This window comes from Crocuta crocuta, unplaced genomic scaffold, assembly GCF_008692635.1.
Source record: "Crocuta crocuta isolate KB4526 unplaced genomic scaffold, BGI_CrCroc_1.0 scaffold14, whole genome shotgun sequence".
Classification (NCBI taxonomy): domain Eukaryota; kingdom Metazoa; phylum Chordata; class Mammalia; order Carnivora; family Hyaenidae; genus Crocuta; species Crocuta crocuta.
In genome coordinates, this window is record NW_027530209.1 from 4,368,392 (window position 1) to 4,395,194 (window position 26,803).

At 36.9% G+C, this 26,803-nt stretch overlaps 1 long non-coding RNA gene across 2 annotated transcripts in view; it reads left to right on the top strand.

Annotated features, from left to right (window-relative positions):
- Positions 1–26,803, top strand: part of LOC144232501 (uncharacterized) — a 48,013-nt gene that overhangs the window by 18,954 nt on the left and 2,256 nt on the right. For both annotated transcript variants that reach the window (XR_013335417.1, XR_013335416.1), the window contains one exon: positions 21,801–21,948. This is a non-coding gene — a long non-coding RNA (uncharacterized LOC144232501). The remainder of the gene's footprint in view (positions 1–21,800; positions 21,949–26,803) is intronic.

The window sequence follows — 26,803 nt, forward strand, 5'->3', positions numbered from 1 at the left end:
TCAGGAAACATATAAATGTAAATGGACATGGAAATATATGGTCACTTCTTTGCAGGCGGGACCTGTCTCCATTTCAAGTGTCATACAAGTTAAGAAGTTTTCATTTCTCATGCTAATGTTTTTATTGACACGGCTAATTCAGAATTTACTATATATGCAAACATCCTGTTCCTGTGGAATTAAACTCTGAAAACATTGTTTCCCATGCTGAAACATGAAATGAGGTTTTAATAAACCCTGATATCAAATAACCAAAAGTTAGAATATGGATACTATCATCTTTTGGAGAAAATGCTAAATGTAGAGTTAAAAGTCTTTAATTCAAATGTTAGCCATGCCACTTACTGGTTCTTGAAAGTGACTTGTAAATTGCAGATTCTGTAAGAACCTAACAAGTGAACGAAAGCAGGAAAAGCAAGGGATTTTTCCTGGGACAAGATTTGCACTTATGTGACTGTTTATTTGTAAGGTGTTGACTGCCTTATGTAAAGGTCTAACAATCAGGGCCTTCTCGTCCTCAATACTGGCTACACCACCACAGGTATTTTGCTGACATTTCTTTATTTTGTCCCAGAAACTACACTTAGGAGGGTTGCAAGGACGACCATCACCTTATGGGACTTTATTCCTGGGCTAACAGAGTAGCCAAACATTTGTTCATGAATTTGTCTAGATAACTATTTAATAACATTTAACATAGTAGTTACTCTGTCCCCATTTTATGTATTTTAATTATTTAACATATTTCACCTTGTGGTTATTATATCACAAAAGGGACAATTTATAAAACTGACAACTTGTTAAATAATAATGTTAATTATGTTAGTTCCCCCTGTATAATTGACAGATTAAAATCTATTTCATTCCCTGAGGATAATATTTGATGAGAAATGAGTAAATACTAGCCTGCCTTGGATTCCGTGTCTCCCTCTCTTTCTGCCTGTCTCCCACTTGCATATGCATTCTCTCTCTCTCTCTCTCTCTCTCAAAAATAAACAAACAGTAAAAAATTTTTTTTAAAAATAAATGAGTAGGGGCGCCTGGGTAGCTTAGTCGGTTAAGCGTCCGACTTTCGCTTAGGTCATGATCTCGCGGTTCGTGGGTTCGAGCCCCGCGTCNATAAAAAATAAATGAGTAAATACTGATTTTCCTTAAGAAGTGGTTTTCCTTTAAAGCGTAAAATGTTAAATAAACAAAAGCATTTTCTCTATCTGCTTCAAAGCTCTGCAAGCTTCTGGTACATTCAGCTTGCTCACGCATCTATTCAACTTGATTCAAAAATCAAGCCACTTCTGTTCTGTCAGGACTTACGGAGCTCACAAACACTGTCTTCAGCCACCTCATAAGCATAAATACCTGCCGGAATTACTGGCAGCAGAGAAGAGGTGAACTCTAGTGGCAGTTGGGTCGCTCTAAACCAATGAACCTATGCATAAATCTTTTCTCAGTGACCTGTTTGGCAGGTTGAAGAATATATGTGGAAGCCCTCACCCAGAGAAGAAGAGTAACTAACTTTGAATTATTTTATTATAGCAGGATTCTCATAAAATTTAGAATCAACGTGTGTCGGAGATGTAGTTGACTTATCAATAAGGGGGGCAGCAGAATGGTTAAGCTAACCTAAAGAATGTTTGAGATATATATACACTCGTAATATATGTTATACATACATATTATGTATCTATATGTGTATATCTACCTGTGCACGTGTGTGTACATATATACAGAAAGAGACAGAGATAGAGAGAAAGAGATTGAGATTGATTTGTATTAAGTCAGTGAGGAAAATAAGACTTGCTGAAATAAGTATACTCAGCGAGAGACACAACTGATTAGTATCCTACAGGGCAATAAAAACTACAACCTTTTGGGTTATCTTTTCTACCAAAGAGAGATCATTTGCACCTCTACTGGAAAAAAAAAATCCATATCATTGACACGTAATTCACAGAACCTGGGCCTAATCAAATGTAACTAGTAATTCAAATACAGGTACAGCCCCTAGAGAATTAGGTAATCCTTGGGCGGTTGTGTTGGACAATGTTCTGATAGTATATTGAAAGGGTGTATTGTTATGCTTTTGTCCTGTTTTGAATTAGTACGATTTTCTTTGGTGATACCAATTTCTTCTAATATCTAAAGGCTGCTGTCTGTAGTTCTAACAGCATCGTACTCTAGTGAAAGCCCCTATTTTGAACTGAATTATCCCCCTTTAACACCACAGAACAGAATTCTGCCCAAATGGAAAAATAATTTTCTTTCCGGAATTTGGCTGAGGTTACGCAGAATTTTAAAATCTGGGGAGAGTCTTTGATCTTAATAAGTATGCCCCAAACAGAGAAACAGGAATTGGCTGTAGATTTCGATAAATATGGCAAACAGGTCCCCAAATATATCCCTATGCCACGTGGAGAAATTCTGAAAAAAAGTGAAAAGCTTTATTACATAAATGTTTATGAATATTTTCAAATAGTGATGTGCTTTTTTTGTTTGCTTATTTTGTTTTGCTTTGCTTATTTATTGTACTTTCATTTTGCCCTGGCTGCTACCATTTAGCCATTGTTGGAATAATGTGTACCGTGCTGTACTTGGTGTTCCTCATTTCAGGGTCATGTTCAGCCCTGGAGACACACAGTTGTCACATACTGCGCTGTATTTTGTTTATCTCACAAGGCACATCTTCCTTTTCAGAGCAAAAGTAATATATGTGAGATCTGCATTTTGAATGCAAGATTTATTTGAACCTATCATGGGAAGAACTAATGTCCTTCACTTAATAAAGCTGAAAATCCAACTCCATAATGTATTGTTGCGGAAGAGAATTTTTATTAAAAAATATTGCAATAAGAGGTTACCGAACAGTGTACTGGAGAGCATATGTGGAAGTTCTCACCTGAGGGAGTGAAAGTAAATAACTCTGAATCATTTTATCAAAAGAATGTAGTTAACATTGCAAACCAAGGAAAGAATAATAAATCATAACTCAATACAATTGACCTTTAGACTGCTAAGAGTTTGTACACACAATCCCAAATCACGTGGCTTTTTATAATTCAAGATATACTTTAAAAAATACAGACCTCATTGTATAAATTTTAGACTTACAGAATATTGAGATTATACTACAGAATTCCCTTATATCTCAGTTTCCCTTGTTGACGTATTACATCAGTATGGTATATTTGTCACAACAAACTAACACTGATATATAATTATTATCGAACGTCTGTATATTATTCAGATTCTCTTAGTTTTAACCTATATTCTGTTGTAGGATTTTTTCCAGGATAACATATTGCATTTAGTCACCATGTCTCCTTATACTCTTTTAGACTGTGACAATTGTTCAAGCTTCCCTTATTTTTGAGGACCTTGGCAGTTTTGAGGAGTGCTGGTCAGGTATTTTGGAGAAGTCTTTTCTGTTGGAATTTGTCTGGTATTTTTCTCATCATTAGATGGGGGCTATGGATTTTTGGAAGGAAGACCATAGAGATAAAGTGTCATTTCCATTACTCTCTACAAACACACTTACTATTAATATGATTCCTCACTATTGACATTAACCTTGACCAACGGGTTGAGGTAGGGTTTGCCAGGTTTTTCCACTGTAAAGTAACTCCCTCCCCCCCTCCTTTTGATACTGTATCTTTTAGGGGCAAGTTACTATGCACAATCTACATTAAAGTGGGGGTTATGCCTCCATTTCTTTTATTTTTAAGCTTATTTGTTTATTTTGAGAGAGAGCATGTGTAAGTGAAGGAGGGGCAGAGAAGAGGGGTGAGAGAGAGAGAGAGAGAGAGAGAATCTCAAGCAGGCTCTGCACTGTCAGTGCAGAACCTGATGCAGGGAGTGAACTCACAAACCATGAGATCATGCTCTGAGCCAAAGTTGGATGCTTAACCAAATGAGCCACTGATGTGCCCTGCCCACCAGTTCTTGACAGCAGAGTAGCTACACAAATGATTTGGAACTCTCTGCATGGGAAACTTGGTCTTAAGCTCTATTTATTTATTCAACCAAATACTATCAGGATGGACTCTTGAATACTTATTTTATACTTTGTCTTATGATCCAATCCTGTTTTCTTTTCTCAAATTGCTGCAGCTCTGACCATTGGAATATCTTTCATTTTGCTTATGTGGCCTTTTGATATGCCTCTCTAATTTTTTTTCCCAGCACTTGCATAGTTTGGGCATTACAAGGTGCTCCAAGCTCATCTTTTCTACTTCCTGCCCCAGCCCTAAAATCAGACATTTCTCTAAGGAGCCCTGAATGTGGATTATATGTATGTATGCACTTGTCTAAATTCGTCAATTGCAGACTTAGGTTTTTGTGCAGCTAACTATATATATATTTTGCCTCAAATCAAATTTGTGAACAAGCTTCTTGTTAGTAGGCTTACTTTCCTCAGTGGAATGAGTTAACAATTCTGAAATTAACTTCTGTGCATTCTAGACTTGTGCAAATAGGTAAAAGTATTGAGGATAACGGAATCCAGATTTCTCACTATTCAGCAACAGTGAAAGAGGGATAGTATTATAGGAAGAGGAGAACCATATGTGACCTGTGGTATTGACTTAAAAGTGTAACTGTAGTTATATAGATATAGAAATAGAAACACAGATATTGCAACAAATACAGATATAATATGTAGATATGAATTAAGATATTTCCCAGATCTATGGGGAAAGGAACCAGAAGAACATTAGTAGCAGTGATCAAAACTACCATGCAGATCTCAGTATCAAAATGCCATTCTTTACTAAAAACAGTCAAGACATCCTGGGAAAATGGAAGTAAGTGTTCAAAGAATCATGGAGATATGTCAGAATGAAGAAGAGCCTAAGTGGAAACATGGACTGCAATACCTGGCCATGAGGGAATTGTTCTTTATCTGAGCAGAGAAAAGAACAGCCAGGGACATTGGTTGGGAATGATTCCATAGGGGCAGAGTCCCCAACAAATACTGGCTCTTTGAGAGCACTTTTAGCAGGCTCATTCACAATGACAGTTAGGTAGCAAATTAAGAAAAAAACAAAAACACCACCACCATTACAAGTCAAGAACCAGAGACCACAGGAGAAAGAATCCCAGTGTACATGCAAAGAGGGTTAGAAAAATTCAAGACAAAGAGAACAAGAAGCAACAGAGAATTTCCCTTCACAAATGTATAAAAGTGGATCTGGACTCCTCTTTCATTTTGTATACCTGGGACAGAAATCTAGGAAGAAATTACATTGCCTGTGGACATTTACAAATGCATTGATGAACTCAAAAATAATCCTGTCTACATCTGAAAAATGAAAGCATGGAGTGTATAAAGATCTACAAACTCTTATAAGTGAGAGTAAAATGGTTCCTGAAAACCAAAATTTGTGATGGATGATACAGACTTGTGGCTTAAACATGAAAATAGGTGGGGTTAGAACAGTTACAAATCTAATGAGGGCCTCCTCCCATGTCATAAAAGAAAATACTTATCCTAAAGATAAAACTCAACAGATGCTTTTCCATAAGGAGCTGCATTAAAAACTAAGATGGTGAAAAACAAGAGAGAAGGCTGGTGTGTTTGACATCTAATAGGATGTTCTGTTTTACCTGTAAATTATTTTCTAACGTAGAAACCTTCTTACCAGGTCAGGATTATGCTGTTTGGAGACCTTTGAGCAAAAGGCTGAAATTTAATGAGGCATCTCCTATACATCAACAATTCAGTATACCCTTGAGTACACACAGAAACAAACTTAACAACAGGAAACAGTAGAAGCTCTAGTGAAACAACAACATAATTTGAAGGTTAAAAAACAAAGAAGAAAGAAGACAACTTTAAGGGACTCACAGTGGGTAATTTTGGAATGAGTTGTAATCAAAATAAATATAGTAATGGATTACAACTAATTTAATAACATAGGAATCCATGACCCCATGCAGGTATAAGTAACTAGGGGAAAATACATAGTCTTTCTTTTAGTAGACTGTCAGTAAATGCAGAAGGAATGATTGAGTTAAAAATCATCAAGAGATGTTAAAATTAGTAAATGAGAGGGATCAGGACATTTTCATAGCCTCAGAGTTTCTCTTCACAAATTACTTGTTCCTGACAAAGGGATACACAATTGCTCCAAAGTGTAGAAAGCTGCAGATACGGCCTTAACCAAGTGATCCAAACTAATGTCACTTTACCCCATACGTCATGCACTGACAATAACACAGTATCATTTCTGTGATATTTTTTCCAAAATGTATGGCCCACATCTTAACACAAGGAGAGACCAGACAAAGTCATATTGAGAGCCATTTTGCAGAATAATTGCTCAGAACTCTTCAAAATTTGAAGTCAAGAAAGATAAAAAAAAGACAGGAATTCTTCCAGACTAAGGAACAACTCAAAAGATGTCCTAACTGAAGCAATGTTATAAAGGACATTATTACAGCACAAATACATTTTGAATACAGACTATGGTTTATCAATAGTTTATCAATGTCTAACTTCCTAATTTTAACAACTGCACTGTGCTTACAAGAAAATATCCTTGTTCTTAGGAAATGCATATATTTAAATTCTCTAATATTTAGAGAAATATAGGTATGTCTTCAACTTGGTCCCAAAACACTTCAGAAAAAATTAGTATAATGTATATTAGCACTAGAAACACATATATATACATTTTAGATATAGCATATTTATATAAAATAATACAAACAATGGGCAAAATGTAAACAATTGGTGAATTTGGGTAATGAGCATATATGGGAGTTTCCTGTCTTACTTATCAACTTTTGAACAAGTTTGAAATTAAATATATTTTTTTGAAATTAAATATGTTAAAATAAAATTTTACCAGGAAAGTTTTTACAAGTATTGATTAAAGAAAAGAGAGATAAATATAATAACCACTACATATCCTAATAAAAAATAGTAGAAGGTAAACACAAATAAACAAATTTATGAATGAGGAAGTAGATAAATACATAATCCAGTGGATACTGAAAGGTGAAAAGAAATTATTAGCACAACTCTACTGATACATTTGAAAATAATTCTCCAGAAATATGGAAAAAAATGGAATACTAAGTAGCAACAAAAATTATGCTGTTGAGGAATACTAAATAGAATGAGAAATGGTTGTGATATATACATTTAAAAATATAGAACAGTTTGCAAACAGATTGACTCTCACATTACAAAAATAGATATAAAATCAGAATTAGAATAATATGTAAAAAACAATCTGATAACAGAAATTACCTCTATGTAAATTGTTTATGGGTATTTTCTTTTGGGGGGGGCTTTTTACATTTAGAAATGTTCGGCAATATTGTATGCTACTTTCACAAGAACTACTTTCACAAGACCCTCCAAGAATTTATGAAATATCTACGAAAACACACATTAGGAAAACATGTGCAATGGCTCTGGAAACTAAGGATTAGAATTTATCATATATCAGAATTTTGGAAGGATTTATACTAATTACAAGCAGATGTTAAGGTTTAAACTAGTCTAATCATAGCCAGTGAATGCTTGACCTTTTGCCCTGGAACAATGCAATAGGGAATGGATACAGTCCTCTAACAGGAAGAGGGTCAACAACGAGGAAATTGGCGGGACACCATCTTCTCACTGCAGATACTTTCCGAGGGAGGAAATTCTTCTCCCTGTACCCAGCCCCTCATTAGTTCATTCTTTCTACATTTGTTTAGAATATCTAAGAGACCTTAAGAATTATCGGAGTGGATATTTTGCCTCCACAGCTCTGCTTTGTAACAAGCTCTCTCAAAGACCAGCAATCCCAGCATCAGAAAAAGCAGAGAGAGTGACATCAAGACAACTGCCACAAAACTAGTCTAAGCAAATTCAAGAAGATTGACATCATATCAAGTGTCTTCTCCGTCCACAATAGCATGAAACTAGAGATCAATAAGAAAAGGAGAACTGGAAAATTCACAAACACATGGAAAACTAAACATTTTCTTGAACAACCAATAGAAGGTGATCAAAAGGTACAAACTCTCAATTGTAAGATCAATTAATACTAGAGATGGAATGTTCAACATGATGACTATCACGAACACTGCTGTGTGACATGTAGGAAAGTTCAGAAGAGAGTAAATCCTACGAATTCTCATCACAATGAGAAAATATTCTTCCTTTTTCCTTTTCTTTCTCTGTTTCTTTTTCCTTTCTTTTTATTTTATTGTAACTATAGGAGAAGATGGATGTTGGTGGAATCCATGGTGATAATCATTTTACAGTATCTGTGAATCACATCATCATGCTATGTATATCTTAAACTTACACATTGATGTATGTCAATTATTTCTCAATAAAACTGGAAAAGAAATTCAAGTTAGAGAAATAAATCAAAAGATAAAAAAAAAACACAGAGAATGATAGAAAAGAGAGTCGAGGCAGAACAATACAATGATTATTATTCCATTTTGGCAGATCAGTAGCAAAACTTAGAGGCTTAAATATGATTCATTAAAACATCAAAAGAGAGTAATATAATGGAATAATTTATTAAGGAAAGAAATTTTTTAAAAGTTCAGTGCAAGAAATATATGAAGGGAAAACTAGTCTATATCAAAATAAACTAAGGAGTAAGTATAAAATAAGTTCAATGAAACAAAATAATCTTGGGGTGGCTGGGTCAGGCACCTCCTGGCTCAGGAGGTTAAGTATATGACTCTTGATGTCAGCTCAGGTCATTACGTTATCTCACGGTTTGTGAGTTAGAGCCCCCATGTCAGGCTCTGCACTGGCAGTGCGCAGCCTGCTTGGAATTCTCTGTCTCCCTCTCTGTCTACCCCTTCCCTTCTCCTGCATGTGTTTCTCTCTCTCTCAAAAATAAGAAAACTTAAAAAAAAATCAAACTGAATAATCAATTTGGTTAAATTCCCTCGTAAAAAAAGATAGACATTCAGATTGGTTTAAGAAGGAAAGATTGGTTTCAGAAATAAAATCCGGAAACAAGAAACAAATAAATAATGAAAATAAGGAGATAGAGAAAGATACATCAGGCAAAGGTAAACTGAAAATTCAGGCAATGATATATTTTTTTAAATATTTTTATTTATTTCTAGGAGAGAGAGAGAGAGACAGCGTGAGCAGGGGAGGGTCAGAGAGAGAGGGAGTCACAGACTGAAGCAGGCTCCAGGCTCCGAGCTGGCAGTCAGCACAGAGCCCGACGCGGGGCTCGAACCCACGAACCGCGAGATCATGACCTGAGCGAAAGTCGGACGCTTAACCAGCTAAGCCACCCAGGTGCCCCCAGGCAATGATATTTTTAATATCAGATATGATAAAATTAAAAAGTATTCAACAAAAGTGATATTTACAATGATAAAAATATAATAGAAATTGATATGATGTCACTAATATGTATATACCAAATAGCTAAGTATACAGAGATTTTGAACAGAACAATCACCAACATATGTATACGTATACTGTATTTTGTATCTAGCTATCTCTACCACTACACGTGTTTAGTTTTATTTCATTACTTTCATAGAACAATTGTTAAACATTATCTGAAATTGGGCAGATAAAATACTTGGAAAATCTTTAAATGAAGAGAGTAATACTCTTTCACTAAAATGTGAAAAAACTAAAATCAGTAACAAAAAACAATGTAAACTTGGTTGCTTTGTAACTAAGAACACTCTTTAATATGACCCCAAGAAGAACTATGAATTTTATAATTAATTGTAAAATCATTAGGAAATTAATGGAAAACATAATATACTTGATAAAAACCTAAAAGAACACAGCTAAAATTCTATTTGAATAAATGTTTCAAGTAGAAGTCTTGGTATTCATTTTGGTAAAGTGAGAAAAGAACAAGAGTAACTAGGGGCGCCTGGGTGGCTTAGTCGGTTAAGCGTCCGACTTTCGCTTAGGTCATGATCTCGCGGTTCGTGGGTTCGAGCCCCGCGTCGGGCTCTGTGCTGACTGCCAGCTCAGAGCCTGGAGCCTGCTTCAGTCTGTGACTCCCTCTCTCTCTGACCCTCCCCTGCTCACACTGTCTCTCTCTCTCTCCTAGAAATAAATAAAACATAAAAAAAAAAAAAGAACAAGAGTAACTAAAGTAACAACAAAGAGTCAGCAAACTTCAGCCTATGGACCAAATCTGGCTGCTGCCTGTTTTGTAAATAGTTTCATTGGAACATAGCCACATTTATTTCTGTGTGTATTTCCTACTATTGCTTTGCAGAACAGTGCCAGAACTCAGTAGTTGAAATAGAGGCCATAAGGACCACTACCTTTCCCTTTATGGAAAAAAATCCATTGATCCTAAAATAGAAATAGCAAGAGAATTACAGCTTTAAAAAACTGATGTAAAGCAAATAAATCAATTAATGAGATGGCAAGTACCCAGAAGAGTCATGCTTAGATAGATTGGTCAGGGAAGGCTACCTGAGATCTAGAGGTCTGTAGGATGAGACCATGTTCAACATGTGAAGAACTAAGCAGAGCGCATTCCTAGCAGAGATAACAATAATTAAGAAAGACTAATGCTCTCAGGAAATAGAAGGTGGGTGGGCTAAGGGGATGGAATAGTAGTAAGCAAGAGCCAATGTAAGAACCAGACCTGCAGAGCAGGAGATGAAGACTGGCTTCTACTCAGCAGTAGAATTTACAGTAGAAAGACAATTATAGTTAGGTGATCTATCAATGTAACATTTGTAATTATAAAAAGCAAAAATATGTAATGATATTTAATTGGTAGTGGTTTTTTTTTTTAATTTGGTAAAACTCACCACCCGTTCCTGATTACAACTCTAACCAAAAGGGAACAGAAAGCAATTTTTTAAAGACGGAGTCTTTATCAGAAACCAACAACAACAGAAATTACACGAAATAGGAAAATACTGAAGTCGTTGCCATTAAACCAGAAACAGGACAGGAATATCTGCTATCAGTACTATTTAATTTTTTCCTAAAGATTCTAGCTACTGCAAGGAGCACAAGGAATGAGTACCACTATTGAAAGATGAGAATTATTATTATTTATAGTTATTATCAATCTAGGTCTAGAAAATTCAGGAAACTCAACTTTGAAAACTATTATAGCTACTGAGAATTTAATAAATGGCTAACAATAAACCTATAAAAACCAATAGTTCTTATATTAAAAATCACAGATAGAAATTAAAGTAGAAAAAAGTGTTGCATCCATATCGGTGAAAAATTATATGATATGTAGGAATATGTTTGACAATAAAAATAAGATTTTGGTGAAAAGAGCTTTTGAGAAAATGGTAAGTACCATAAAACAAATCTGATTAAACTGAAAGACATCGTTTTCCAGGTTGAGAAGACTTCGTGTCCAGTCTTCCCAGAAAACTACATACATCTATTGTAATGCCAATTGGAATCTCAAAGATATTTAACTTTTGCACTCAATAAAATCATTCTCACGTTAGTGTAAAAGAATAAACACATGAAACTTTCCAAGAAGTTTGTGAAAAAGTGTAGCATTGAAGAAGTTGTGCTACTAGATGTGAAAACTTTTCTTGAGGCTGCTTGATGAAAATGGTAGGAGACTGGTATAGAAACAGAGAAATAGATCAAGAGAGTCTATAAATGAATCCATGTATATACTGAATCCTAAAGAGAAAGTGTGGAGAGTGGGGGAGAGAAATGTAGCATTAAAAGTTAGTGGAAGGAAGAATATGTTATTCAATAATTATGTCAGTGCAACTGGTTAAACATTTAAAAGAGAAAGGTTTTAGGTGCCTCAATCTCTCACACAGAAAACGTAAGTTATAGATGGAATTAGAAGAAAAATATGACAGAATAATTGTATAATCTTGAGGTGAAGAAAGTACTATTAAGCAATACAGGAAACCCAGGATATAAATAAACAAACAAAAAGGACAAAATTGCTAATATAAAAATGAAATTATCTGTCAATAAGACATAAACAAAGCCATAGACATGCAGATCATCCCCACGTGGATGATACAGACACGTATATGTAAAAAATATTTGAAAAATCAGAAAATGAGCAAAAATTTATAGGCAATTAGAAGAAAAAACAAAAGTGGCTACTAACAATAGAAAAAGTTGCTCAGTCTGAGAGTTTATTGGATCTCTTGGAGGAATAGATTTGTGTCTTTCTTAATTTGGAAACATTTCAGCCATTTTTTTCTTGAAATATTGAGTAGTTTTCAATATTCATCTTGCCCCCCCTCTTCTGAGCTATTCATTATGTGTTTGTTGATACGCTTGATGGTATTACGCAGATGGTGTTCTCTTAGACTCTGTTCATTGTTCTTCATTTTTTCTTTCTGTTCCTCAGGCTGTATAATTTCACTTGACTTACCTTTAAATTCTTTTATTTTTTCTTTTCTCTGCTCAAATCTGCTATTGAATCCCTTCAGTGAATTTTTCACTTCAGTTATTGTATTTTTCAGCTTCAAATATTCCACTTGGTACCTTTTCAAAAATGATTTCTCTTTGTTGGTATTCTCAATTTATTGAAATATTGTTTTCCTAGTTTCCTTTATTTCTTTGCCTATGGTTTCCTTCAGCTTGTTGATCACATGTTAAGACCATTTACTTAAGTCTTTGTCAACTTAAGTATAATGTTTGTGCTTCTGCAGGGACAGTTCTTGTCCATGTTGGTTTTTCTTCCTGGGAAAGAGCCATACTCTTTTCTTTCTTTGTACGTCTCATAATCTTTTATTGAAAACTAGACATTTTTAAAAATGTTTATTTATTTATTTTGAGAAAGACAGAGAGAGAGAGAGAGCCAGGGAGGGACAGAGAGAGAGACAGAGAGACTCCCTAGGAGGTTCCACTCTATTAGTGCAGAGCCCAATGTGGGGCTTGAACCCACGAACCATAAGATCATGACCTGAACTGATATCAAGAGTCAGATGCTTAACCAACTGAGCCATTCAGTTGCTCTGAAGACTGGACATTTTGAACATTACAATGCGAGAACTCTGGAAATTAAATTCTCCCCTCATTCCAGTTTTGCTTTTTGTTTGCTTCATGCTGTTGTGGTTGGTGTTTGTGATTTTTCTAAACTATTTTTGTGTTTCTTTCTAATGTTTCATTTTTATTTTTGAGAGAGAGAGAGAGAGAGAGATAGTACGAGCGGGGCAGGGTTGTTTGATGTTTCATGAGTGTAATTTTGACATTTCTGTAATACCATGTGATTAGAAAATATGGTCCCCAAGCTTTTTTTTTCTTACCAGAAATGCTCTTAATAGACCAGCTAGTGGACATGACTGGACAGCCACTGGATATTTACTACTCACGATCCATACCTATGGTTACAAGGTTAGTTTTCAGAGCTGACTTGGAGAGTGGGATGACCATAATCTGGTTTCATTAAAGAGAGAGAGGCAAGCATGGATAAGTTAGCTTGCCTCTAAGGACCACTGAATTTGAGACCTTCATCATTTTTGGATAAACTCATAGTCACGTGCAGCTTTGGGCACGTATAAATGATTACATATATATAAGAGTAAGGCAAAATGCCTTTTTTACTCAGATGCATTGACTCTGGTGTTGGAGATCAAGTAGCATAATCTTTGTAACAGCTCTGGGTATGATGGATGGGGCTCAGGAATTTTTCTCTGTTAGAAACCAACATTTTTCAAATGGGAAAATTCTGAATGGAGGATGTAGAATGAACAAAGATAATCCAAGTGAGAATAGACAGGAGTTACTTACTCAGTTTGCTCTATCAAAGCAGTCAGCTCCTATCACTTGCATTTGGCAGGAACTCAAAGGCAGACAGGGTAGTATAAAAGCCTTATGGTAAAAAAAAAAAAGGGGGGGGCTAACTAGAAAGAGGGCATCTCATGTGATTCGTTTGGGGAAATTATTTAGTTTTCTCTAGTTCATCCGGAGTTTGAACTGAGGGCAAAAATGAGGGAAGCTGACAGTCACTGACTAAATTCTGATCGTTCTGGGCCGATTGCAGCAGGGGTGGTGGTCAGAGTTGGATTACATTTAGGGTCTGGCCATCGTCAGTTTGATATTTGGTCTCCCAGTCTCCCTCCCCACCAATCTTTGGTAATTTTCTCACTTGTGAGAGGTTGACCAATTCACAGATGGCTAGAGATCTAGATCTTCACCAGTTGGGGACTGTTCAGTCACCTCTATTGTCAACTGTACTGAAAGACCTCCTTCAATTCATGAAGAGATGTTATAAGCTCATAAAGATTTGGCACCAAATGTCTACGATATCCAGTGAAACATTGAAATCCCCTCAACCATCTTCTTACAATGGGTATAGGATGCATTTGGGTCATCTTTCGTCTATTAGGAGAGAGCGTTTTTCCCTTTTTAATTAGATCATACCCTAAATAATGAGGGATGTTTTAGTAAAACTGTAACATCTTTTGAAACTTCATGTCTCTTTTTTGCTATGGCTGAGAGCAAGTAATCTTTTCTACAGGCCTCCTCACTCTCTGAAAAAGCTATGACATCACCTACGTATCGTAGCAGAACTAAATCACAGGGGAAATTTAAATCGTTCAAATGTTGATTGAGGACCTGTTCCTATAGTTTCATGTTTTCTCTGTTTCCATAATTCAATTATGGTCCAATCAAATTTTACTGGAAATGTTTCAGACATGGCTTTTAGAAGACTTTAACCTCATTTTTGGGCTTTTTTCTGACTCTCAGATTTACTGTCAAAAGAGAGAATTTGTAGGCTTCATTCATTCTGAGTTGATCCAATCAATGTTTGCCATCCAGGATTTGGTGTCTGAGGTTCTGATCAACAGGTGCATGTACATGTAAGTCAGGTAACCCTGGGGTACATGCACCTGAAAGAATTCTAAACTCATCTACACATAGCTGTAAGTTTTGTCTGGGTGGAGGGAAGCCCTGGATCAGGGGAGGAAGAGGAAAGAGTCGGTGGAGGTACAGAAGGAGAGAGATCAGAGGACGAGAGCAAGGGGGAGGTTGGCTCTAAGGAGGCAGCTGGAGGACCAAGGGGTAGAGGGTTTACTGGGGAAATGAGTCCAGTCTGTTTTTGCTTAAATTATTTTTGTTAAATTAATCCCTGTCTTTGGCCAAAGACTCTTCTAATAAATTTTTTATTCAGAATTTCATTTAGGTCTCTCTATTTCCATCAAAACTTGCTGCTCCTTAGACCTGAGAAATCTTATTCCCTCTTTTTTCTCATGTACCTCTCAAGTGAGCAGTCTTGCCCATATCAAGTGTTGCCAAGTAGAGCCACTGAAGGCCCAATTATGCCATTTTGAAAGACAGGTGCAAGAGTGAAGACTGTGATGAGGGGTATATAAGAAGACATTGTACTTGGGAGGAGAAGGTTTTGGCTGAGAGTGGCCAATAGAAACGTGATGCTCATGCACCTAATATTTCAGGCCTCTAACCTGAAGGTTGGCCTTCAACTGTAGAGCCACTAATCTGCCCCCCCGAACTCCCCCTCCTCCCCCCATAGGATAAAACCAGAGGAAACACTCTTTCTGGATCAAAGGCAAGCTTTTAAGACCAAAGTCAAGACAAGAGGGGAAACTTTTTGGTTTTTGGCGACTCTATGCAGAGTTTGTCCAAACGGACACCTTTCCAGTAAGAAGAGGAAATTCACGACTCCGCGAGGTCAGCTGGAGCACCAGGCTTCTAGGGCCTGGGCCTGTTTTCACCCATGATTTTCCTCCTTAAAACAAACAACACTTCCAGGTAGCACAACCCAAAGCAGAAGCACAAAACACAGCAAAAGGGATGAAAATAAGTGATCTGATTACATCAAGAATGCCAAACAGATGGGAACCAGTAACAAAGTCTGTCTATCAAACAGAGGACGAACAGCCAGGGAACTTATTGCAAAGACAGCAGAGTTCAGACCCGGTGCTGACTTCCCATGTGGGCTGGTATTCTGCAGGTCAAGGGCAGCAAGACATCAGGGGCCTCCATGGGTATGCGAGTAGTCAAAGTCTGTAGCAACAGGTGGTGCTGATCATATCATATCTAGGTGGGGCTCCCAGTGAAACTGTGGAAATAAGTGAATACCACCCAACTAAGAATTTTAAAAGACTATTCAGAGCTTTCTGTGGTTGCAGATGGGCATGTGGGTCAGCCACCATCACTTGACTTTGGCAGAGACTCCAAGACAAGGAAGCTTAGCTAATTTTTTTTTTTTTAAATAAATAGATGGGGAAGGCTTCAGCTATGCTCTGATTGGAGGTTGCTGACATGCGGAAGCCAGAGGGGCTAGCTTGACGTGGGGCACCTGACATGACTGATTTGGCAGATATACCTGGCTTTCTCTGGTTGGTCTTTAGCCGGGAGCTAGGGCAATAATTAGAGGAAGCTGGCAGTCGTTAAGCCCTGATCATTTGGGCCTGACTGCTGCAGAGGTTGTGGGCAGAGTTATACTGTCATATATGGTCTGACACTGCCCGCTTGTCTTTTCACTCTCTCAAGGAGAGCAGTGATTTTTTTTAAATCTGAAAAATCTCCACAGAACTGACAGTTGGATAGGTCTTGTGCTTAGTAAGAGGTATAATTTGGGACAGATTTATCTAGTCCCTGCTTGACATGTTCCATTGGACCATTGGTCGGAGGATTTCTTTGGAGGCACTTTCATTTTTATAGTGTACTTCTGGTTCTCATTTCCTTCCCTCTTCTGCTGTGTGACCTGGTGCCCCGAAGCTGACATATGGCTACAGCATGTTGGCCTGGCCTTGCCCGCCCAGAAGTGTTCCATATTCCAAAAAGGCTGTTAGGAACTCTTTGAAGTCCAAGGCTTTTCCTTTTGTTATTCTTTTAAATTGTCAATAATACTAACACAGTCATCTACACACAGAGAGTGATCAATAAGTGATTCAGAGTCATTTGAAAATGTGCCTCAGATTCACCAAAGCCCACAGCTCAGAGAGAAAACTGGCTCATTAAAATGGTATCACACCAGGTCATCCTTATTATCTTCCCCCCAAATTATTAAATGTACATGTTACTGAGCAGGGTGCTTTGCAGATTACTTAAAAAGCAAAGAAAATCTATTTTTGATTCTGAGAAAATCTTTGAGAATCAGAGACATAGTCAGTTTCAAACTGCTTTTCGCACCTGAGCAGAATTATCAGTTACTCTGTCCCGGGGAGGAAGAGAGAATCAGGTTGTTCATTATTAAGGCTCCTGGTACCCTTCGCCCCACGGGTTCAGGCTGACCCTCGAACTCACAAATTGCCTGCTGGTGAGGCAGTTAATGAATAAAGAACTGAGTAAAGGTTCTGGGGTTAAAAATTACCAAGAAGGGTTCGATGTAGTTCAAATAGGAAGACAAAGACTCGACATTTACATTTTTAGCCATGGTTCTCTGTAATCATTGAACGTAGCTCTATTTCTGTTCTATAGGATACCTGCCTGACTTGCTTACACTTTGTCAGTGGGACTTGTTAACTCGCTACGATTCAGTTCTCTTCTTTACAGAAAATATCATTACCAGTGTGAAAGCAGAGTTTGCTTGTTTGTTTTTTTTTTTGAAAATGAGTTTTTGATGCCCTCAATAATAGCTTTTATGCGGGGGAAAGACCACTGAGAGGTTTACTTAGGTATCTTTGTAAATGACTATTTTATGTACTTGCTTCTTTCTTAAACTTTTAATTTATCTCATACTCTAAACTCTTTTTAAAAGTTTAGCAAATTTTTACAATTGCTCTTAAGGGGGACTTTCGACCCTTGTTAAACTCCCTTAAACATCTCAACTTACTAATTTCCTTTTATGTTTAACATTTTACGTTAAAAATTTCAATTTTCTTTTCAATAATACAATTGCCCAACTTAAGCGGTCTTCCTCACGACTTAACTCTGATATTCTCATAAACTAGATTTATAAATACATTAAGTTATCTTAAATCTTTCAAGAAAGTACACAAATTTAATAAGAATTGAATTTAATATCACTATACGGATACACTTTAGAAAATGAAATTACAAGGCAAACATTGTAATGAAACATAGTAGCAAATATGCAAGATTCCTTAATGCAACATATACACCATGGATTTTGTTCTTTTAAGATGTTTATATAAGCTCCGTATTCTTCCTGGGTGAAAAGATGCACCATCACTAAACAGGTATTTATGTCATACCAAAAAATTGTTGGAAATGCCTTCTGAAAAAGGTGAAGTTCTAGAATGATTCTTTCTCTCCCTTTTGGTCTTTTTTATTGCAGTAAAAAATACATAACATAAAATTTACTATCTTTACCATTTCCAAGTGTACAGTACAGAAATATTAAGTATTTTCATATTGTTGCGCAACCAATCTCCACAACTTTTTCACGTTGAAAAAGTTGAAACTCTATATCTGTTAAATAATTCCCCATTTCTCCCCTCGCAAACCACCGACAGCCACCTTTCTACTTTCTCTTGCAATGGATTTGACTGTTTTGGAGACCTCACAGAAGCAGCATCATACAAGTTCCAGTGTTTCTCTTTGTGTGACTGGCTTATTTCACTTAGCATAATGTCCTCAAGGCTCATCCATATGTCAGAATTTCCTTCCTTTCTCAGGCAGAATTCTTTTTTTTTTTAATTTTTTTAATGTTTTATTTATTTCTAGGAGAGAGGGAGAGAGAGAGCGTGAGCAGGGGAGGGTCAGAGACAGAGGGAGTCACAGACTGAAACAGGCTCCAGGCTCTGAGCTGGCAGTCAGCACAGAGCCCGACGCGGGGCTCGAACCCACAAACCGCGAGATCATGACCTAAGCGAAAGTCGGACGCTTAACCGACTAAGCCACCCAGGCGCCCCTCTCAGGCAGAATTCTTAATGACAACAGTGACAAACTAAGTCTTAGTTATCATCACTCTACCTTTAAAGGAGGATGGAGAAGAGTTTCACAGAGTTCACGTCCATGAATTTAAGTTACAAATAAGTAACAGGTTTCCTAACATAGACATAAATGCTGATTCTCTCCTGAGTTAAGATCTTTCCACTTGGCTTGTAATACCCTGAACTTTCTCTCTCAAAACAATTTTTAAGCTGGTGTTTATGGGGTGGGGGAGAGTATATTTATGTCCCCCAAACTCAATGCAATATTTTTTTAAATCAAAATGATGAGAGGGAAGAGCCTTGAGTTGAGGTCCAAACACAGTTGACAGAATGACGGGGTCCATGTAGAAGCCTTGACAAGTATAACATCATGCCAATAAAAGAGATGTGATTCTTAGGATATCTAAGGCATAAAGAGAGACATTACAGCATTACTGCATATGATACAACGTTTAGTTATAATAGTTTCACATCCTGATAATAGAGTCTGTTACTCATATGCATTGGTTTCCTGTATTAAAAAAATGATTGGAAGCACTGAGTTGATGGTTAACATATTAAAATCTTTCAATTTAAAATATTCGGGCATGAGTCTCTGTTAAAATTGTGTGTGAAAGTGCTGATTGTCAGGAACGGTTTACTGACATTAGTCAGGGAATGCTTGAACTTGTCTTCTAGAAGTGTGCGGCCACACTGGGAGTGTCGCCCCTTGCTTCATCCTATCAGGTGGATTTACGTTTCTTCGTCTCCTGGGATATTTAAATATCTTCCTTTCCACTTTCATCGATCTTTGACTTGACCATATCTTACATTCTTTTTGTGGTTTATCTTCTAGGATCATAATTTTTGTAAATATTGTAAGATATTTATAAAATGAAGTTTAAAAGCCAGGAATCCCCATGGCCTTGTCTGGTTTCGCTATTGACTTTTGTTTTTTAAATTATTTATTTAAATTCAAGTTAGTTAACATACTATGTAGTATTGGCTTTAGGAATAGAACCCAGTAATTGACTACATACATATAACACCCAGTGCTCATTCCAGTGAGTGCTCTCCTTACCGCCCATCACCCATTTAGCCCATTCCCCCCTCCAGCAATCCTCAATCTGTTCTCTGTATTTAAGAGTTTCTTAAGGTCTATCTCCCTCTCTGTTTTTCATCTTAGTTTTCCTTCCCTTCCTCTATGTTCATCTGTTATGTTTCCTAAATCTCACATATGAGTGAAATCATATGATATTCGTTTTCCTCTGACGGACTTATTTTGCTTAGCATAATACCGTCTAGTTCCATCCACGTTGTTATAAATGGTAAAATTTCATTCTTTTTGATTTCTGTACATACTCCTGACTTTTAAGATCTTTCTGCTGACACTTGTGCGTGCAGTACCATCATTTTCTTTATAGATCTATATTGCCTGTCTATGTCTGCCTCTTAATCTGGCTTGTCACACTAAAAAGCTTTTTTGGATAAGTTGTAGAAATGTTTTTGATATTTACTGGGTCAAATGATGTTGTAATTTCTCTGTTTTAATAAATGTAAGCAGTAAAATATGTATAGTAGGCTTCCAATCCAAACTGCTTCACTGAATTACTACTGACAGACATTTTTGCTTTAGTCCAAAACAATGAAATAGTTCCTGTTACAAAGTAGTCTGAGTCATTGTCATCTATAATCTTATTTACCCGTCAGGTTAGAAGGAAAATGTCCAAACTGTTTGCTTTACAAAAGAGTCTTAAGGGCAAGCTAATTTTCTTTACCTAAATTTTTATGTAAATAACTGCAAAATAGGGGCACCTAGGTGATTCAGTCAGTTAAGCATATGACTTCTGCTCAGGTCATGATCTCACAGTCGTGAGTTCGAGTCCCACTTCAGGCTTCGTGCTGACAGCTCAGACTCTGGAGACGGCTTCAGATTGTCTGTGTCTCTCTCTCACTCAAAAATAAACATTAAGTTAAAAAAAACAACTGCAAAATATTAAAATCAGAAGAAATTGTTACTAGCCTTAGAAGTTTGGTGAATTTTTGGGGGGATGCCTGGGGTGGCTCAGTTGGTTAAGTATATGACTCTTGATTTTGGCTCAGATCATGATCTCACAATCATGAGATAGAGGCTGGTGTGGGACTCCAAGCTGCATGTTGGAGTCTGCTTAAAATTCTCCCTCTCCCCAGCCCTCTGCCTCTTCCCACCCCCTCAAACTTTCGAACCTCTTCAAAAAAGAAAAAAACAAAAAAGTTTGGCGAATTTTTGCTAGATACAAATGAGAGCAAGTTCAGGAAGGATAGAGCAGTGTGCCCAGGAACGCTAAAAGGACATGAGATCCTAACTCTGATGAAGCCTCTTTTCACTTCAATGTATTAACACCCTTGCCAGACAATGGAAACAGAACTATTACTAGATAATACCACCCTGAATAAGGGTATATTACAAGGAGACAGAAGAGAATTATTCCTCTGAAAAATACGAACTGATTTTTATGTGGAACAGCATCTTAAGGCAATAGTGCCTTGCAGGTACGCCCCTCGGCGAGCTGCAGCAGAGTCACAGAATAGAAAGGCTCTGAGATCTCAGACCCCCTGTGCCATCATGACACACTGTTTGTTCCAGAGGACTCTGGTCCGGGGAGATAAGACTATAGATCAGTAAGTTTTACTATTTGCCCAGGGAATTTCGGCAAACTAATTTTGTCCCAGCAAATACTTGGCTCATTTGGCTAAACACATCTCCTCTCAGGACAGTAGGTAGCTGAGTTGGGCAAGCAGCTTCCTTATCCTTTAATGGTTTACTCATTAAGACACCTTGCTGTGTCCATCAGTCACAAATTATTGTATCAAAACTATCGAAGTCAGTTACTTGCCATGCAAGACTGGCTCTAAACCTCCTAAACCTAGCCACCTAAACTCTATATACTGTTTCTTGAAATCTCCCTTCTGAGATGAGACTTTCTTTGAGGGTGGTACTCTCCCTTATCACACTAAGTCTAATAAACTTAGTTCTGCTTGATCAACAGACTTTTCTGATGTTCTTCTAGGGGATTGACATTGACAGTCCTGGAGACCATGAAAAGATCTGATGGAGAGCCCCTGGCCGACACTGCCCAAGGTCCTCAGCTCAGAAACCGCATGTACCCTTGAGGTTTGAACTTCATGTCCAGGGCTGTCTCCCCCTGCAGCAGTGAGGTAGGTCCTGCACAGGTACTTAAGACCAAACGATTTATGTGAAGTCCTCTCTAAAACAGTTTATTTTGTGTCCTGGGAATGAGGATTCCTCTCAGAAATCCTTTGGTTATCTGGTCAGCTTTGAAAACTCTTATATTTGGAGGGAGGGCTGGTGTGTTATCAATAAAAGAATGTCTTGATTCTTTTTTTTCTTTTTTTTTTTTTTGTCCTGGTCACTTTTTGTCATGAGTCCATGAGAGAAAATTTGGAGGGGAAGGGATGAACGTAGCTTCAATAGTCTGTCTCTCAATCCATCCTCTAGGGCTGATAGGTTCAGAAGGTCCCATCAGACCAGCATCCTTACTGGACCAGTTTTGCCATGGGCCACCTATCCAAACCTAGTAAGACCTTTCCTCCCTCTTGCCTCTGTTTCTTCGATAATTACTTAAGGTAGTTTCTTTGGCTTGGAGCCAGCAGTCTCAAAGCTGTGAGACTGGCTCATCAGCCAGATTCCTACAGGTGCTGCAGAAATTTCAGGGTCTTCTTTGACACCCTGAGCTACACCGGTGCTGCCTTCACACTTTCATTCAGGTGCATATTTCTCTCACTGGCCTAATATTCACCAAGGAGCATTTAGAAGTATTGTGACCACTTTGGGATATTTCTGACATGAACTGGCTAAATCATTTAAGGGACCATTTAGAACAAGAAGGAAGAAAACCTTGGGAAGACATTTCTGACTTCTTTGGCTAAATAACAGATCATTTTTTATCATAAGAGAGAACCTCAGGTTTTCCTACTTTGGTGATGAGCGGGTACGAACTTTTTAATCCTATGGTTTGATTGAATCGTTAAAGACCCTAGTTATTGCTTCAATAAGCTGTACTGCTTTTTCTTTGGTGTGTATACATGTAAAAATAGGGTTTCTTTCACCTAATCCTCCTTTCCTGGTTAGAGTTTAGGTAATTAGCCTTTTATAGTGACATTTTGTAACTGTTGTAAGCTGGCTTCCTCCACTTGTTTCTTTTATTTTCTTCTCTTTGGAAATTTGGAAATGAATCTGTTCATGCACATGCTCTGTCATTATGTGCAAATACTAGGACTATCTGGTGCAGTCACAAAGTGAAGGCTTTCCAAAAACAGAGGAGGAGCAGAGGGGAAATACTAAATTGTGCCTCTTCTGTATGTTTTCCCTTGCCAAGAGCGAAACTCAGAGAAAAGTTAACTGTGAATTCAAGTAATAGACGTGGTCCTGAGCTAGAAAGAAAGTTTCGACACTGAAAAGTTTTGGCAAAACTCCAGTCTTTACATTTTTTGATATGTTAATACAGAGATTTATTTATATTTGAAAAATCAGGAAATGATATTCTTCTTGAATAGACAATTCCGTGGACAAATTAGAGTAATTGTAGCTTAAAATCAACATTGTCTTCTTACTAATTTTATCAACTTGGAAAAATCTTTAGCAAAATATTTTAGTTAGTATGAGGTGAGTTTAATTTTTCATCATTTAAATATTTAAGATTCCCTACATTAGTTCCATGGATCCAGTAAGTTATCTTTGTTTCCACAAAAATTTTAGGATTACAAAAATAAATAAAGCTGTGTTTCAATGAAAATGTAATGAGAGATGTCTTTGGAAAGAGCTTAATCTTTGAAATTGTTATCTTCTAGTCCAAAATGTCAACAGTACCAAAGTGGAGAAAACCAAAATTATGAATCTAGTCTAATTTGTCTAAGATTTCACCTTGATAATGTGGATGTGGATTCTTATGTAAAAGTGCTTCTGAACTAAGTCCTCTAGAAAGATTTTTTTCAAAAAGGTTTTTTTTTTACATTTTTTCATTTATAAAATATTAAAATTTAGTTTCTTTAATTTCTAGAAATTCTAGGAATATATTATATTATTGTAACATTAACTTGTATAAACCAATCAGAATAGAGCTCTTTTCTTTTGTGAGCCTTTGCAATCTAATTTATTAATACCCTCTGGAATAGGAAAACATTTGAAGTCACCCCCCAGAAAAGCTAAAGACTTTCCTCAATCACAAAAGCACAGAGAGAGCTTGTAGCTTTGGGTCTACAACCTCAAGTAAAAGTAAACACAGAACACAAAAACTCCAGAGTTCAGATATCAAAGGGCTATTCTCCCCTCCAACAAACAAAAATATTTTCTTAATTGATATGAGTTCACAAATAGTCAAACAGAAAAATAAGCCAGATTCTCTGTTGTCTCTTACCTGACAAAGAACAGATCTCCATCACCCCTTGAAGATTACTAAATGACAGGACCATACGAACAGACTACCAATAATTGTTGCAATCAATTAGGAGACATTTATTGGCCACACACAAATCAAGTTCATGTAAACACAAGGTGCTCAACTGACTGCACTGTCAAGACTGACTATTATGCCATTCCTCCCTGCTCTTGGTTATAGAAAGCAACCAACAGACTTGACCAAACACCAAAAATAAAGCAAAACTCGGGGGGTGGGGGGAAAGGAAAGGAAAGAAACAGTGTAGAAACTGTGAGTAAGCAAAGATAAGTTTCCACATTTGACTGGGAAACCCTGGGGAGCCAAGAAAAAACATGGCTTGGCCTAGCAGGTCACTGAGTTCACTTCCTGGACAATGCCATTCTATTGAATCCAGCAGATAAGTCCACTTGGGTATCTCAGTGGATGACCTATCAACATGTTAAAGTACAATATGTTCACAGAATTGAAATACAGCTCTTATAGAAATATAAAATGAATACAAGTCAAATATTTTGTCCAACTGTTTATTTATTTATATTTTTAAAAAAGTAATCTCCATACCCAACGTGGGGCTCAAACTCATGACCCCAAGATCAAGAGTCACATGCTCTGCCAACTAAGACAGTCAGGCATCCCTTTTTGTCCATTTTTAAAATATTGAAATTGTCAAGAACTGTGATGGGTCTGGGGCACCTGGGTGGCTCAGTTGGTTAAGGGTCCGACTCCTGATTTCGGCTCAGGTCCTGGTCTCACAGTTGGTGAGATCCAGCCCTGTGTGGGGCTCTGTGCTGGCAGCATGGAACCTGCTTGTGACTCCCTCTCTCCTCTCTCTCTCCCCTTCCCTCACTTGTGCATGAACGCATGCATGCTCCCTCTCTCTCTCTCTCTCATGCTCTCTCTTTCAAAAAAAAAAAAAAAGGATCTGAGATTTTACCCTATTTGCAGGCAAAACAGTTACCTGCAGTGGATTCATGGATGCTGAAAGAAGACACAAGTTGCCTGGGACAAAAACAAAAAGAAATGTATTACTTATGGCATAGCAAGCAGCATGAGCATAAGCATATTTGGTGCCAGTTCTTCAAACCCTAATTTCTACACAGTGATATGAAGATGGCCCGGTGCCACCCGCACATGTAGTGGGTTGCATTCTAGGAGTGGAACTCTGGGTAACACACACCAAGCATGCCTGACCCCCAGCTCAGGAGGGAGACCTAGCTCTACCTTCCAAGGCTGTACGCAAAACTGCACTTCGTTCTGGAAGCAAGTAAATGTATCATCCAAGGCTATTGCTGTATAAACATTTTTGGAATGATAATTCAGAACAAAGGCAGTTAGTACCTCTACTCATAAGACACACAGGTACATGAGAGACCCATGGAGAATTGTCTCCTAACAATAACAATTAAAATGGTAAAGCTAATTCTAAAAACATTTTGAGAAACTACCTATTTATAGGCTTGAGTAAAGTAATGTTAGTATAAAATTGTTGGGTTAGGTATAAAACTAGTTCCCTCACAGCAAGAAACAAAGAAATGCAACACAATTTTGGAAGTTAACTTTTCTTTCACACAGAAATCTGTAAGATAACGTGAATTTCACGGTGTCTAGACTCTAATCACACAGTGAAAGAAACACTAAAACACAGGTAAAAGAGCTGTTTAATTTTCTTAAAGAATTACATAATTCTCATTTTTAAAAATTTAATAATGATCCAGTATGACATTGAGAATATATCTGTACTCTCTTGGCTTTATTTCCAAGCTTTGGATAAATTTTCATAAACTGTGAATATAAAATGCTTGTTCATAGTTTCATGTCTCTGTATGAATACTGAGAATATACTTCCTTTCACTGCTTATACAGTAAACACCTTTGCATCCTTCAAAATCATACCCAAAGCTGTTAACAAAGACTAGTGTTCATGTTATCATGGAAATATTCAGAGTAAAATATAATATCTAGAACGCTGAGATATCCAATTTTCCTTGATAAGTTTGCTCACATCCCAGAAGGAAACAAACAGCATGTCTCCTATCCAGGGATTCCTCAATTGTATGAATATTTTCAAAGAACAAACTTTTTACTTTGTAACTTTTTTCTATTGTTGTTCATTTTCAATTTCATTGATTTCTGCTCTCCTCTTTATTGTTTCTTTTGTTTGACCTATTTTGGATTTAATTTTTGTTTTAAGGCTTCTGAGGTAGAAACTTAGGTCAATGTTGTTAAATGGTTCTGCATGTCTAACATAAACATTTAGAATTATAGATTCCCCTCTAAACAGTGCTCTAATTGCATCTTGAATATTTTAATATAGAGTCTTTTCATTATTATTCAGCTCAAAATATTTTAGAATTTTATTGTGGCTTTTTCTTTGACCCGTGGTTTATTTAGAAGTGTAATTTCCAATTATAAATTTCCAAATTTCCTCATGCTCCTTTGCAATTTATTACCTCCCTGCAATAGATAAGTTAAAATGATTTAAAAGATAAACTATGTAGACAATAAAAGCCTCCAAAAACTTAGTGTGGTATATTAATACCATATAATGTAGACCTCAAAACAAGGAACTACTACCCAGGATAAAGAAAAATATATAAAGATCATTAATAAACATG